This window comes from Camelus dromedarius, chromosome 10 (assembly GCF_036321535.1).
Source record: "Camelus dromedarius isolate mCamDro1 chromosome 10, mCamDro1.pat, whole genome shotgun sequence".
Lineage (NCBI taxonomy): Eukaryota > Metazoa > Chordata > Mammalia > Artiodactyla > Camelidae > Camelus > Camelus dromedarius.
The window spans coordinates 46,608,417-46,623,372 of NC_087445.1; the positions used below are offsets into that span (position 1 = coordinate 46,608,417).

The following is a 14,956-nucleotide window of genomic DNA, read 5'->3' on the forward strand; positions in this document are numbered from 1 at the left end:
AAGCGTCGCCGTTTCCCTCGCGGGAAAGCACTGCGCGTGACTCGCTGCGCCCACCGCAGCAGGAGCCGGGGAGGTGGGCGAGCACCCGCTGGTCCAGCCGACCCAACCGCGGGCGGTGCTGAGGGGCTGCCGGAGGGCACTCCCAGATTGAACCATCGGCGCTAAAAGCTGCAGGGGGGCCGGGCGTTACCAAGTTGTCTGGAGAGAAGGGAGACGCCTGCTTATCCGCTGCAACGCGACCCCTGGAGGGCGCGAGACTACGCCGCCGACCACGCTGAGGCGAGAAACAAGGTAAGACGCCTCTTCGAGGGCTGGCGGGGTCCCGGAGACCCACTGCCCTCACGTTCCAAATGATCCTTTAGGAGAAAGGCCCTCAGTCTGCCCATCTATCCAGCCCTTAGCGCCCCCACCCTTCTCCTCAGCCCTTCCCCTCGTCCCCTCAGCCCACCCTTCTGTTCTCTCCGACCCTCTGGAGCAGCCTCATCGTCATGCCTTGTCCTAAGCCTTCACTCCGCCGCCTACTGAACCCTCAAACACCCAGGACCAATCATCCTTTTGGGTGTCACCCCAGGTCCACCCCAACGGTCTCCTCAAACTGTCCCTTCGGAGACACCCCCCTCAGCTGACTCGCGCTCAGTAATCATCGTTCCCACATCTCTGGACGCGGCCGCCCAGCACCCAGCCGAGCGACTGCGGGGTGCGGGCGGGGGTTAGTGTCTTTCGTACAGCCGCGTCCTTTGCGCCCTCCGCCCCTTTGGCCCCTAGATCCTAAGTTGGTATCTGCCTCAGCCTGGCTGGGATACCTCTCTCATACCCAGTTTTACTTTGGGGAAACGTTTTACCTACCACTTTCCCAGTCCCCTGCCACCGCGCTTACCTGCTGTGAAGAGCACGGTGATCCCGTTACCCAGGGCTGGCTTGGGATTGCCAGGCTGGCCGTGAGGACACCAGGGACTGCCCTGGAGGCATGGACCATACAGTATTCATTTGTATGTTCAGCGCCCAGCACGGTGCCTGGCACATGGTAGCACTCAGATTATTTGATGGGTGGGTGAATGAATGAGCCCAATGCAGAGGCTGTGAGGCAGAGTGCTTTAATGGGGAAAATGTCACTAGTTACATGAAGGGAGGACAAAAGGAAGGGCATCTGGGGGGATTACTTGTGCTCATATTGGGAGCACAGAACTGAGTATATTCAGTTTTTCAATTCATGCATCTACTTTTATTTACATAGAAGCTTCTATGCCTGAGCTGTTTCCCCTTTTTGTTCTCTTTACAGTAAGAAGTCAGGACCAGGGCTGCAGAAATTTTTATTGGTTAGTGCCTCAGAGGCTGCCCAGATAATCTTGAAAGAGCTTTGCCCAGGTGCACCCCGTCCCCGCTCCTCTGGCCCTAGAGACTAACTGCTCCCCCTAGGGAAGAATTCTGGAGGCTGGCTATAGCCTCTAAACTAGACTCAGTGTAGCTGGTCACCTGGGGCTTCAGGACAGATTGGAGGAATGAAGACTCTCAGTTATTTTACCCTTTAGCTCCTGATACCTTCCCCTGGCCGCACCCTCCACACCCCTCACCCCATTGGAGGAGTAGACGTTCTAGGCTGGCCCAGTTAGAGAAATATCATAGATTCCTAAATACTCCTGTAGTATGGTCAGGCCAGAATCAGGCAGGGATTACCACTATGTGAGTAGTGTCAGTAATAAACAAGAACACAGGCCTTTTAAACATGGAATTCTCAAAGAACAGAGAGCCTGAAACCTGTTATCGTTGTTTCATAGGAGGGTGAACTGTTTAGATTCAGTTTCCTGAAGCTAAGACGGGGTTCAGAGACCTCAGTTTTAGCCCAGGTTCTGTGGGGAAGTAGATGTATTGCTGAATTATAAAACAGTGGCTGAAAATCTATGGAGTTTATAAACTAAGAGGTAATTGCCTGACGACTAGTGGCATTATTGTAACTGGGGCTCACAGTGTTAGTAGGTAAAAATACTGACTGGAGAGCCTTAGGAGGCTCCTTGGAAATTAAGCAGTGGTATAGTTAGGGGAAGAGAGATCCCACCATTATCCCCCCTTATTCTGCTACCTGTGCCCCTCCTACTGTATGGCTGTAGGGTATCAACCACTATTGTTTCTATTCTGCTTTGAGCCAGGTCAAAATCTGATTTCCTCTGATTTTTATGTTAAGTGTTTAAGATCCCTTTTTGAGGCCAAGCCTGCCTAAACCGAGACTGGGTATGTTCTCGTCTATTTCTAGCTTTGATTTATCCCTCTTTACTTTTTCTTTCTCCCATTCTCTGACTTATCTTTATAACTTTATAAAGTAAGTCTTGGATCACAGAAACCCAAAGCAGGGATGGTCTCCTGAGCTGGATTAAGCATGGGTATGGTGTCTGGAGACCAATACTTTTTCCTTCCTTCCTTCCTTCCTTCCTTCCTTCCTTCCTTCCTTCCTTCCTTCCTTCCTCTTTCTTTCTTTCTTTCTTTCTTTCTTTCTTTCTTTCTTTCTTTCTTTCTTTCTTTCTTTCTTTCTTTCTTTCTTTCTTTCTTTCTTTCTTTCTTTCTCTTTCTCTCTTTCTTTCTCTTCTTTCTTTCTTTCTTTCTTTTTTTTTTTGGTTAGCTAATGCATTAATGGGCTTCTCTACTTTTCTCTGTCTAGGCTCCCTGTTAAGACTTCTGTAACCCTAAAACACTCTGGACTGTTTGATTTTTCTCTTCACTTCCAACACTTCAGAATGTTGCTAGATAAAATACAGGTACAGGATACCAAGTTAATTTGAATTTTAGATAAACAACAGGGTGTCCTGTATTTTTATTTGCTAAATCTGGCAACCCTAGTTCATAGGAAGGCTATGTGTTCTATTCTTCTCTCTGCAAATTTAGGACAATAACTCACCCTTTTCTTCTATTACTCATACACAATGACTGAGCACCCTATTAAAAGTCACTTGACTGAGATGGCTCATTCACTGCTTGTCAGGGTAAGGGCAGTCTCTATAGAATAGTCCGGTTGATCAGTGTTGAGGTTACCCAGAAAACACCCACTCAAACATTGGCATGTGATATTGTAGTTCCTGTCAAATGAGTCTGTCGTGCAAAATGAACGTATTATTTTGAGTGGTCAGGTAAAAACATTGCTCTGACAGTGACTTTAGGTGGTGAAGGTAGAATGTGGATGCATTCTAATGAAAAATTATAACTTACAGCAGAACCTCTCTTGTATCACGTTTACTTTTTTTTTTTAATGAGGGTACTGGGGATTGAACCCAGAACCTTGTGCAGGCTAAGCATGCACACTACTGCTGAGCTATTTTTAAGCTGTGATAAAACATATATAACATAAAATTTACCATTTTAATCATTTTTAAGTATACGGTTCAGTGTCATTAAGTACATTCACATTGTTGTCCAGCTATCACCACCATTTGTCTCTAGAACTTTTTCATCTCTCAAACTGAAACTGCATACTCATTAAACAATAACTCCTCATTTCCTCTTCCCCAAGCCCTGGCAACCACCATTCTACTTTTTTCCTCCATGAATTTGACTACTCTAGGTATTTCATAGAAGTCATATCATACAATATTTGTCTCTTTGTGACTGGTTTATTTCACTTACCATAATGTCTTCAAGGTTCATCCATGTGGTAGCTTGTATCCAAATTTCCTTTATTTTTTAATTGAAGTATAGTTGATTTACAGTGTTGTATTAATTTCTGGTGTACAGCATAGTGATTCAGTTATACATGTATATATACTTTTTTCATATTCTTTTATATTATAGGTTATTATAAGCTACTGAATATTGTTCCCTGTGCTATACAGTAGGACCTTCTTGTTTATCTTGGAATTTCCTTCCTTTTTAAGGCTGAATAATTTTAATTGTATGTATATACCACATTCGGTTTATCCATTCATCCATCAGTGGACACTTGGGTTGCTTCCATCTTTTGGCTGTTGTGAATAATGCTTCTGTGAACTTGGAAGTACAAATATAAGTCCCTGTTTTCATTTCCTTTGGATATATACCCAGAAACTGAATTGCTAGATCATATGGTAATTCTGTTTAATTCTTTGAGAAATTGCCATACTGTTTTCCACAGTAACTGGACCTTTTACATTCCCACCAGCAATGTAAAGCTTTCCAGTTTTCCCACATCTTTGCCAGCACTTATTTTCTGTTTTATTTTTTAAAAATAGTCATCCTAATGAGTGTAAAATGGTATCTAATTGTGGTTTTGATTTGCATTTCTCTAACGACTAGTGATGTTGAGTATCTTTTCATGTGCTTATTGGCCATTTTTATATCTTCTTTGGAGAAATGTCTGTTGAAATCCTTTGCCCATTTTTGGGGGGGTTATCTGTCTATTATTGAATTTTGAAAGTTCTTTATATATTCAGGATAAAAATCCCTTATCAGACATTATGATTTGAAAATATATTCTCCCATTCCATGGGTTGCCTTTTCACTCTGTTAATAGTATCCTTTGATGCACAAAAGATTTTTAATTTTGATGAGGTCCAGTTTACCTGTTTTTTCTTTTGTTGCCTGTGCTTTTAGTGTCATATCCAAGAAATTATTGCCAAATTCATTGTCAAAGCTTTTCCCCTATGTACTCTTCTAAGTTTTTTTTTTTTTTTTTTTTTTGTAGTTTTCTCTCTTATGGTTAGGTCGTGATTTATTTTGAGTTAATTTTTGTATGATATATAATGTAGGGGCCCAGCCTAATTCATTTACATGTGGATATCCAGTTTTCCTAACACCATTTGTTGAAGACCCTCCTTTCCCCACTGAGTAGTGTTGGCATCTTGTCGAATATCATTTGACCAGATATGCCAGGATTTATTTCTAGGTTTCTATTTCTATTCTGGTCTATATGTCTGTCTTTATTCTAGTACCACATTCTTCTGATTACTGCAAGCTGTATATATGTGTGTGTGTGTGTGTGTGTGTGTGTGTGTGTGTGTGTATATAGCAAGGTTGAAGTGTGAGTCCTTCAACCTTGTTCTGCTTTTTCAAAATTTTTTTGGCTATTCAGTATCCCTTGAGATTCCATGAATTTTAGGGTGGATTTTTCTATTTCTGCAAAAAATGTCATTAGGATTTTTAAAGGGATTTCACTGAATCTGTAGATTGCTTTGGGTAATTGACATCTTTTTATTGTAGAAAGAATACTTAACATGTAATCTACCCTCTTAAATTGTTGTTTTATACACACACACATACACACACACACATATATTTACAGCAGATCTTTAGAGCTTATTCATCTTTCTTGGCTGAAGCTTTATACCCATTGAATAACAACTCATTTCCCCCTCCCTCAGTCAACCATTATTCCACTATTTGATTCATGAATTTAACCATTTTAGATTCCTCATATAAGTGGAATCAGGCAATATTTGTCATTGTGTGATTTGCTTATTTCACTTAACATAATGTCCATCCAGGTTGTCACATATTGCAGGTATTGACATCTTAACAATATTAAATCTTTCATCCCATGAATACAGGATATCTTTCCCTTTATTTGTGTCTTCTTTAATTTCTTCCAGTAACATTGTATTGTTTTCAGTGTACAAGACTTTTACTTCTTGTTTAAGTTTATTCCTCAGTATTTTATTCTTCTTGGTGGTGTTGTAAATGGAATTATTTTCTTAATTTCCTTTTCAGATTGTTTATTATTGTCTAGAAACACAACTCATTTTTATATGTTGATTTTGTGTCCTACAACTTTGCTGGATTGATTTATTAATTCTAACAGTTGAGGGGAGGGATCTTCAGGGTTTTCAACTTGTAAGACCATGTAATCTGCCAATAGAGATGCGGATGCCTTTTCTGTCTTTTTCTTGCCTAATTGCTCTGGCTACGACTTCCAGTACTATATTGAGTAAAAATGGCAAAAGTGAATCAGATTTACTGTTAACACACATTCTTAGGGGTTTGGTGATTTGGTATGTAAGTCCTTAATAGACACTGAGAACAAAACTGTGTTTTAGCCTAGTATATTACTGTTAACAGTGAGTCATCAAGAAAAAGTTTAACTTAATGGCCTATATACTATATATAAAACAAAAATGTGTAAGTAAAAGTGTACATTTTGAAAGAGTTTTTACCAAAATACCTGAAGTTTTTAAAAAATAAATTTTGATACCTAAAGAAAATTTCTCTTCTCTGGAATTCTTGGTTTAATAAGATAGTCTTTTATCTTCTACAGGAAGATGAGACAGTAAGCTCCAAAATGTCTGCTGTGTTTTTGGCTTCTTGTGTGAGGTCTTGTGGTCAAGGACAATGAATTGGTAACTGGGTGGAGAAAAAAAGAAAGCAGGCCAGCCAACTTCTGGCTAGATTTAGTTATTTTAGGATCCAAAGTTTATACTTAAGTTTATCTTAGGATCCTAAAATCTATATTTAACTTTTTAATCTGTTTTTATACTTTTGTACTTCCTTTCTTTTCTTGTATAATTATTTTAAGAAAGAAAATACAGCCTTATATTTACTTATGTTCAGGTAAAGGAAAAAAAGGGGGATCAGAATATTCTTAAAGTCAGTATGACCCCAAGGATAAAAGCAAAAACTCAAGATGGGAGAGTTGGGGAGCTACTGCTGATCTCATTCATCCAGGAGTTGCTTCTCTTCCAAAATGTTGTTTTCTTGTTATTTGAAGGATGTTGTATTCTGTTTATTTAAGGATACAGCCAAAGTTTGTTATTCAGACCAACCTATTCTCTGAAGGTTCTAGATAACTAGAGTTTTTCTGTAAGACTAATCATTTCCTTTTAAATATCCCCCAAATCATATATAAGTATTACTGTATAACAAATACCCCAAAACTTAGTGACTTAAAACAAGAATTGATTACGTCTCACAGTTTTGGTAGGTTTGGAGTTCCAAAGATGTTCTGGAAATGTTTTGAGTAGGAGCATACAAAATTGGAATGAGTTGTCTCCTAAGGTGACTACTTTGAAGGATTTCTCTTAATTGGTTCAAGAGCTATTCTACTTTTTAAAAATATTGTTATTTTTATTTTATACTTATAGCTATAGTTAGCTTCTTAGATAGCGTAGTGTCTATTTCAGTTTATAAGCTGATTTATGTAATATGCTTTGCCTAACATCCAACACAGCGACCTGCAGCATTATTAGTTTATTCATCCCTTATGATAGTAGTTGGAGAAGGGATACCTGTAAGCAGGACCACCTGCCTGGTTATCCATTTGTGAGTTCTTTCTGACAGCCAGGTGGTGGTGATAGATGGTTAACACGGAGCATTGATCTCATGGGGAAAAACAAAAAAAGACAGCTATGGCTCTTTATTGGATTGGGAGAATATGTAGTAGAAAACAGAATTTCAAAATATTTTTTAGAGGTGAGCTTTTTTTCAAGTATATTCCACAGGAAAGTGAACACAAAAAGATAAAAACTGAGCTGTTGAAGGCGAGGGATTGGAAGAAATAGAGTCTAACCTGTTCATCTCTCTCTCCCTCCTTTCCTCTCCATCCCCTTCACCTCCCCCTATCTGCAAGGGAGCTATGTAAAGCACGCTGTAAGCCAGTCACCAAAGATGATACAGATGTTTTGCTTGCTGAGTCATGACTCCAAAGTGAAAAGAGTTTGAAAGAAATGGTTTGGTTTGAGATCCTGTCATCTTCAATTGACCACCTACCAGTAACCAATCAAGTTTGGTTTTGGAATATTTTATAATAATGTATATGCTTTAAAAAATAGACATTGAATATGGTGGGGGGTGGGGCTGTGCACTTCCTTCCTGTTGAGTACTGTTAGCCTCTTTGCTTAATTTACTCTAGACATGTGCTTCTTAAACTTGAGGATGCATAAAAATCACCTGACTCACCCCTGAGATTCTGATTCCGTTAAGTCTGGAATTGGGCCCAAGTGTATACCAGTCTAATAAATTCCCGGGAGAGGCTGATTTTACTGAAGGAGAATTACTCTTAGACCTAAACTCTAATCTCAGCCTCTTAATCAGTGGTTCTCAGATTTAATCAACATAAAGACTTAAAAAAAAAAAAAACTCTAGTGCATGAGACCCAAGAATGGAAGGGCAAATAGTGTCACTAGGAGTGTGATTCGGGGAATATCATTTCTACACTGGATTTTCTTCCTTTAGAGATTAGGTTTATAAATCTATCACTCATTCAAGATTAAGGGATTATGGAGAACAGTCCTAAGGAAATATTATTAGCTGCCCAGACTTTAACCTAGAAAGTGTTTAAACTTAACTGCCTTTTTATGGAGAAAGATGAAATGAAGGATTCTGTGATTTTTTTCCCTTTGAAACAAACAAAAAAATCTTGTGTATTTCTGTTTAAAAATATTTTCTGATAAAATGTTTTGTCTTTTTCTCTTAATTACAGGTGAAATATGTTCTCACTGTCGAGAATCTAGAAAAATAAAGACACGTATAAAATGAAAACGTATCATTGAACCGTTTTTGGAAGCCAAAATTTTCATAGCCATTGTTTGAATGTGCCATAATTTACTTAACCTGAATGTTAGGCATTTGGGGTTTTTAAAAATAGTTTTTCTTCTAAAAAATGTTCAGATTAACAACATTATGCAACATTATGAAAAAAGTCTTTGTCCACATCTCTGATAATTTCCTTAGGATGGAATTTTAGGGGTGGAGTTAGAGGATTTGACCATTTTGAAGACTAGATATATATTTTTTTCCTCCCAAGCTCAATATGAAGGTTGTACCAAAATATGTTTGTATTGCTATTTAGGCTTTATGGTTTATGGCTTAGTGCATTCTATTCACTTGTTGAATTACCGTCACTGGTAGTCCGTTAACTTCATTGATATTACAATCATTCTTTGTATATTTACCTAGTAATGAACATAAACTCTTACCTTTTCTTTTTCTGTACTTAAGCAGCTAGAGAAAATTGTACAGTCCAGTAGATTTAGTATCACTTTAAATTCATCATCACCAAACTTACGTTGGCCAGCAGTCTTACTGTATTTCTCTAACAATTAGATTATTCCTCCATTATTTATAACAAATATTTTATACCTTCACTACTCTCCTTAATCTCTGATCCTCCCTTTTTCCCTCCATATACTCTGTTGATGACCTTGACTCATAAACCTCAAAGAAGCCATCAAACATGAACTTTCTACTTCCTGCCACCAATTTGCAAATATATCTGTAGCCATCCTCTCTTCACTATTTGCAATGGGGGAAGTATCCCACCTTCTAACAAAAGCTGATGTCTCCCTGGTGCACTAGATTGCATACTCCTTGTTTAGCAGTTTTTAGAGATTTTTTTTTCTTTATATCCATGCAGCAGAGAGTATTATACCTAAATAATATACTTTGTCAGGTACCCCCAAATAAACCTATATTCTGAGTAAAAACACTGATTGCTATACAAATTGAACTTCCAAGACAATTCCCTGATGCCACCCCACTTCCATGCACCCCTTTTAGTCTGTTTCCTGATCCTAAGTTCAAACTATATAGAAATTCTTGAGTCACTAATACTTCTCAGGGATGTTGCTTCATCATTTAATTCATCTCTTTTCTAAAACTGCAACATCAGAGGAGAAGTAGTTATAAAAAAAAAGAAAAGAAAGAGTACCAGTGCATTTCCCAGAACTGAAGAACGTGAGTCTTCAAGTTGAAAGGGCCCACTGAGTGCCCAGCACAACAGATGGAAATAGCCTACCCCAGGATACCTCATCATGAAAACTTAGAACACGAAGAATTTAGTGAAAATTTGAAACTATTCTTTAAAAAAAAAGTTTATATAAAATATCAAAAACCAGAAGGCCATTGGACTTAACAATAATGGAATCTAATTAGTAAGCAATGGGCAATGCTTTTAAATTTCTGAGAGGAACTGATTTCTAGCCTAGCATTTTTATGCACAGCCAAATTATCAATTGTAAGTAAGAGTTTAGAATATATACTTCCAGACATTCATTTCAAAAATATTCTTACTATGTATCCTTTCTTAGGAAGCTTCTACAGGATATGCTTCAGCAAAATGAGAGTATAAACAAGAAAGAAGAAATCATGGGATCTAGAACACAGGGCACCTAACAGAAAAGGCAAAGGAAATTCCTAGAATGATAAAGAGAAGTCCAGCATGATAGTGGTGTTGTAAGCCAGCAAGGAGAGTCAGTTCAGAGTGTAGCTGGAGAACAGAAAGTTCCTGAAGGATTATGTTCCAGAAAAAAAAAAGTGTCTTTGACCATTTGGAAAATTATATTGAAAGGGATTTTTACACTTCTAGAGAATTTGAGAAGAATTAGGAACAAATATGTAGAAAATTAACAAGAGAGTCAAGTATCAAAGTATTATAAATTATGTAGTAATAATAAGGATTCATAGACTACCAAATCATAGCAAACACTGGATATTAGTTAAATCAGAAATTGTGAGGAAGATGGGTGTAAAAATGCTGAATTTTTATCTTCCATACTAGGAAGTAAAGGGGAATGTTTAAAATCAAGAAATAATTAAATATGCATATGATTTATAAACATGGACCTAAGTGCCAGATGAAACACCTAAAAGGTCTGAAAGTAGTGATCTCTGGAGGTGGAAAGGGGTAGAGCTGGGGATTGCTATTGTTCATCATAAACTTTATAGTACAATTTAGCTTTGTAACCATGTGCATATATTAATTTGATAAAATCAGTATCAATTTTAAAATAAATCCCCTGACACCACATCACCCTCCGGTATTGATGGTCTCATTTCTCTCTTCTCACAGGCAATCTTCATTGACCATCCAAGCTGTCTACTCAACTTTTCATTCACATTTGTACCCTCTTCTGTCTAATTTCATTTTCTATCACTCCCCTAAAATTATTTATGTCAAGATCACCAGTGAACTCCTGGTTGTCAAATATAATGGAAGCTTTCAACCACACTTTCTTTCAGTTTTTCTAAGACACTAGCCACTTTTCTTGCCTCATGGCCTTTTACACATTTCATTCTCTCTGCCTGGAGTGTTTCCTACTTTTCACCTGTTTAACTTCCTTTCAATTTACCTTTCAAGGCTCAACTTAAACATCAGACCAGAGAGGCCTTCCCTGACCTCTTAATCAAGTTCTTCATTAGTCTTAATCGGGTCCTCCTAATACTCTGTACTTTTACTTTCTTGACATTTATCACACTTTGTAATTATATTTTTATTTTGTGTGTTTTTCTGCCTACTCCACTAGATTGTAAACTCCATGAGGGCAGGGATATTTATTTTGTTTACCACTGTATTCCTAGCAATAGTCTCAATTCTTGGCCGATAGGAATTTTTGCTTGAAGTTTAAACTAATAATCATTGAAAGAGGTGTTGAAAGAGGGCCTAGAATTAGAGCAGTGATGGTAGGAATTAGAAGAGAGGGTAAACTAGAGAGCGTTTTCCAAAACAGAAGCTATGGGACTTGGGTAGTTTCTCCTGGTATACATGTCTGGAAATAATTTTAAGGAGAATCTTGTCAGCCCATGAGTTTATGTAGAGGACTCACTTTCACTATGTTCTGCTGACAGGTGAGCAATTCAGGTAGTCGTGTACCTAAATTCACTGTATTTGCTGCTTGGGAAATTCTTGATTTACAGATAACGTGCAAATTCACTCTAACCTTCTTTCTGTGTATTCCCTTGGGACGTTTCCTTGGACAGATCCACTTTACGACTATCAGGGAGACAGAGAGCAAGAGCCAGGAAGTTAAAGAATTTGAGGTGGGATGCCTGTTGAAAAGAAAAGCACCGAGTATGACAGTGACAAGATTCCCTGCTGTGAATTGGTAAACTGAACAGTAGTGCAGTCTCAAAAAAGCAGTTGGAGGGATTTAGGTTCAAGGAAAGAAGAGATTTCTGATTCACATTAATTATAGTTACCATTTGCTGATCCCTCACTAAATATCAGTCACTGTTCTAGGTGTTTTCCATATCTTTTAACTTTCACCACCACCCTGTAAGAGGAGGTATTATTATCCCCATTGTACAGGTGAAGAAACTCAAGCTGAGGGGAATCAAGTAACTTGCCCAGTGCTACAGATTTAGTCCTTAAGAGCAGAATTATATACCAGCCTTTTCTTAGCTCTCTATGTTGACCAGAAAGAAACAAAAGTACATGGCCTGAAGCTGGGAAGAGCAACTCAGGGTTCAATTTCTTCATTTTAATGGACAGTAATTTGTTAGGTGAAGTGAGTTCCTATGCCTTAAGTAAAAGTGTGTGATGTAAATAGGGACTGAATACCTACAAAATGAATGGGAAAAAAATGGGGCTCAAGTGGGAGAAAGTTATTGATAGATTCTAGTGACTCCTTTAAGGGCCAGAGTTTTCAGTTCAAACACAGATAATTTTGGATGCCAATTCAGTATAAACTGGTCCCTAATTTAGTAAATATGCTAACTGGCCTCCCTGGACAGAGATGGCTTTTATGGATTAGCTGTCTTTCCTTTGAATAGAACACTTTTCAAAGGCCTACTTTATAGTTTGCATGGTCATAGTTATTTAATTAATTGTTTAGTCTCCCTAGGTGAACTGTAAGCTCCACGAAGGCCAGCCCCAGATCTGCTTTGTTCACATAGTACCGTCAGTGCCTTGCATCTCATAGGTGCTCAGTTAATGTCTATTGACTGATTCATCTACTCCTTGGGCAAGATGGGCACCTGAGGTTCTCAGGACCACAAACGGATTCCTCTATACATCTGTCCAAAGCAGAGAAGGAAACCCAGAGCCTTGTTGTGCTTATAGGTTGGGCTGTTATATTCCCTGGGTCCTGCCTCCTTTGGGTGTGGCCCCAAAGGCATGATGACACTGGGGCTCTGGTTTTGGCAATGGGGCTTGTGTCTTTGTTCTGAGATTTTAACTGTAAATGGATCAATCTATTTCCTGTTCCCAGGGGAACTCAGTGGTGCCACAACTGAGGGGCAGCGGGAGCACAGAGTTACTGCTTTCTCTGCTGGAACCTCCCTTTTGCTACCCAGAGGTGGCTCCATTATAGGTGAGCCAATCAGGAAATTCCAAACCCTTTTCCTGAAATTCTAAACAGCTTGAGGAATCTCTCCAGCTGAAATTGGAAAGGCTCCCAGCGAGGAGAGCTGAGTCTTATGTAACTTTATAGACTGCCCTTTTTTAGGGAAAAAAACAAACTGTTCCTCAGCTAGTTCTGGACTTTTTGAGACACATCCTGCATTCTTTCCTGGCTGCTCAGCAGCCCCATTGGAAGCAGCTAACAGGACAGAGTTGAAGACTGGTGAAGTTCAGCAGGGAGATGTGAAGAAAGAGGGAGAGAGAACTTCTGTCATTCTGGCTGGAACATGCTATTCTGGTTCTCACGCTGCAGCTCCCACTAGCAGTAAAGGGAGTGCAGTGTTGAGTAAAGGGAGAGAGCTGTGCCTGGGGATACTTGCCCTGCACATCCAGAAGCCAGCCGCTGCCCTGCCTTTATCCTCTTAGCACCCCACACCCCAACAGGGAGGCCTAGAACTGTGTGTGTATAAATATGTCCATAGCTGTAATGAAGAAAAGAAATTTTTCCAGTTTAGTTTGGTGAAGACCCTGTTCTTCCTTAGTTCAATTCAGTGAGCACTTTAAGCCACGTGCCAGGCTCTAGGCTAGGTTAAATGACTACAAAGATGAATAAGACAGTCTCTTATTCAGCCTTAACATGCAGTCAAGGAGGTAAGAAAAAAATGTATGTAAGCAGCTGTAATACACTTCTTTGCTTTATAGTCCTATGTGCTTTATATGATTCTTTTATTCTTAACTCTTATAAAACTAACCATCAGGTTTATTTACACCTGTGAACTTATGTGCTAGCTAATTTATGATAAACAAAAATACAAGAAAGTCTCCACTTTTCAGGTGTGACCAGTTATTTTATGAAATTATTCATGAAAGGAGCAGGTACAAGTTTGAAGAATATTCTTATATTAATTCATTATTTTTATTTCCTTAATTTTCTCAGTATAAGGCAGTTTAGAACTTTGAATGTAACTTGAGTCTTTCAAAATACAAGTAGTTTTCCCATTGAATTATGATTTGCCCTAGAGCATGCCTGTAGCTTTTACTTATTCCTTGAAATAAAGTATTAGGCAAATATCTAGCACAGCAGGTAGCTTAATAGATAATTAAATAATAGCTTTTATTATTACAAGTATTAGTCTTTAGCTACAGGTCACTCATTTTTTTCTAGTCTGTGGCATGTGATGAGGTGTAACTCCAATGATTCCTGATCCTTTGCATATTGTTCTTAAGTTACTTCTATAGTAGTTTGAGCCCTGTTTACAAAGACTTTAACTATTTGTGATAGAGCCTAGATTCACAGCCCTAAGACTTTGCTCAAAATGAGCTCACCCCTGCCCTCATGCCTTTCATCCATATTTGCTATGTCCAAACTCATCCGACTGTTGATAGTTTCCTTGCTAAACCACATATAGAAGTGGAGGGAGGGGAAGAGAGAAGGACTTGGTACCTAAACCAGTTCAAGTGTGGATTTGGAACCTGGAGAAAGAGAAAAAGAAAAAAAAGAAAAAAAAAAAAAAAAAAGAAGCAGCAGCAGCAGCCTGGTAGAGACAGGATAATATTATTAAGCAGAAATAGAAAGATAAAGGCCATTTATGTCTCAGTCTGCACTCCAGAATGATAATGCAATAAGCTAAATTCCACAGATGTTTTTGAAGGACTTTATGTGAAGGGAATTAGCCAGTCTGTCAGCTTCAATACAAATAACCTCAGAATTCTTCCTTCACATTCCTCAGTGGCTCCTTAGAGGGGAGCTGCCTCTGAAATATATGCATCAGCCCTGTGTGAAGAGGAAAGAGGATCTCTGGGCAGGCGCAGCAGAGTCAGAATTTTGAGATACAGACTTTGAATAGAGAGACGTGTAAGGTCTAGAACTGAGGTCAGCAAATTATAGCCCATATCAGGGTGGCCCTATGGCCCACAAACTAAGAATGGTTTTTACATTTTTAGAGTTGTTTG

At 38.7% G+C, this 14,956-nt stretch overlaps 1 protein-coding gene across 1 annotated transcript in view; it reads left to right on the forward strand.

Annotated features, from left to right (window-relative positions):
- Window positions 1–14,956, forward strand: part of RUSC2 (RUN and SH3 domain containing 2) — a 51,478-nt gene continuing 36,522 nt past the window's right edge. Inside the window, exon 1 of the mRNA XM_010995608.3 lies at window positions 1–291. The gene's annotated coding sequence lies outside the window, so the exon portion shown is untranslated. The remainder of the gene's footprint in view (window positions 292–14,956) is intronic.